Below are 2075 nucleotides of genomic sequence, written 5' to 3' on the forward strand. Positions count from 1 at the left end.
AAAAAGACATGGTAGTTTGTTCTGTAAACTTACAGCTTTGGAAACCTTATGGACAGTTCTACTGTGTCCTATAGGGTCACTGTGAGTTGAAATTTGACTTGATGACAACAGATTTTTTTTTTCTGGGTTAAGCTTCACAGATGTTATCATTGCCCCCATTTTATAGAGGAGGAAAGTGAGGCTTGCCCTAAGTAATGTAGCTTGTAATTGGTGAAACTGAGGTTTGACCCCAACATGTTAGAAATCATGCTTCTATCTGCATGCTGTAATCTCTCATCATAGAGTGACTTGCAGTTGGTTGCCCAGGATAATTCTTGTGGGAGAGAGTGGCTAAGGGACTGGGTTGGCAGCAAGCCCTGATATCACCCCTCGAATCATGAAACTATCAGAAATCCTGACCATTGAAACTCTAGGATTAAAGTGAGAATTGCCAGGCTCCAAAACCAATCCATGTTTCATCTGTCACCCCCTTTAAGATGTATAAATAAAGAAAATTGATTCCTTACCTTGTCTCCAAGGCCTCAGGGTTCAAGAGATTTGGATAGCGTCTGCTAGTTCAGTCTGATGCTGCGTTTTTCACCAATGTGGGGAGAGCAGGCAAGTGAGCTAGGCCAAGCCTGGGGCCAGGATGCCTGATAGATACCAGGTGACGGAAATCAGTAGCTTCTACCACCTTGGGCTTCGCTCCAATTATTTTGGTTTAACACACTCTTACCAGAGTCGAAGTGGAACCAGGAGGTTTCACTTCCTGAAAAAGGCCCCAGGGGAGTGCCTGGTGAGCTTCATGCTACCTTAAGTGGAAGAAATTTGTGGCCCCCACCCTGTAAGCAGGTGTGGATGGTGGGTCCCTAGGGCAAGAAGGACTCTAGAAATTCTCCAAAGATGGGCTGAGAGGACTGACGTATACCTTTTTTACTTCACTTTTAAGGGTGAATAAGTGGAGAAGAGGCATCCATGCAGATAAATTCAAGAATCATTGAGTTCATACACTTGGGAGTGTTGAATGTGGTGTTCTCCAAATGTTTATTTCCTCATTGGACTGGCAAGTCTGAAGAGCTGAAATATGGTGGTTCTATTTGAACATTAGGAGCTCTGGCAGCGTAGTGCCTAAGGTACTTGACTGCTGACCAGAAGGCTGGTCCAGCCACTCCTTGGAGGGAAGGTTGGGCAGTCTACTTCCGTAGTCACACTGCCTCGGAAACCCAAGGAGGGGTCACTATGAGTTGGGTCCGACTCCATGGCACATAACAACAACAACAACATTTGGACATTAAAACCAGCTGCCATTGAGTCAATTCCAACTCATGACAATCTCGTGTGTTTTCAGAGTAGGATTGCACTCCGCAGAGTTTTCAGTGGCTATGATCTTTCAGAAGTAGGTCACCAAGCCTTTCTTCCTGGTTTGTTTGAGTCTGGAGGCTCCGCCGAAAGCTGTTCAGCATCCTAGCCACACACAAGCTTCTGACAGATGGATGATAGCTGCGTATGAGGTGCAATGGCCAAGAAATGAACCCAGGTCTTCTGAATGGAAGGGGAGAATTCTACCACTGACCTACTTTTTAGGATATTTGTGAGATTAAATGAGTAACACATAAAACACTTAGAATGCTGCCTGGAACATAGTAGAGTAGTGGTCCCACAATTGCTGACCCTCATTATTGTTACTATTCTAATTGTCATAATAAGTGACTCTTGGCATTGGTAATCTTTCAGCATCTATATAAGATCTGTGGGCCAAGCCACTCTACCAGTCAGCTCTTCTTTCCATATAGCAATACACTAGGAGCCACTGGGGGGAGCCACTTGGAAAAACCAGTAGATGTCACAAACCAGAGAATTAGATGACTTGCCACCCAGACCCTGGGCTTCAGTTCTTGTCTCTGTTTGTACATAGGCAACACCCACATTACCGTTCATTAGTTAAATGAATGCATGACTGACGCTATAACCAACAACATGGCCACGTGAATTAAAGAGAGGAGGAGATGGCTTTGCCGTAAGGCAGGCGTGGTTTATCAGCCAAAATGTCGCCAACCCACCAACCCCCTTTAAATCATTCCCTTTAGTTCCAAAGT

Source organism: Orycteropus afer, unplaced genomic scaffold (genome assembly GCF_000298275.1).
Source record: "Orycteropus afer afer isolate SDZICR_OR568_19922 unplaced genomic scaffold, OryAfe1.0 scaffold00622, whole genome shotgun sequence".
NCBI lineage: Eukaryota > Metazoa > Chordata > Mammalia > Tubulidentata > Orycteropodidae > Orycteropus > Orycteropus afer.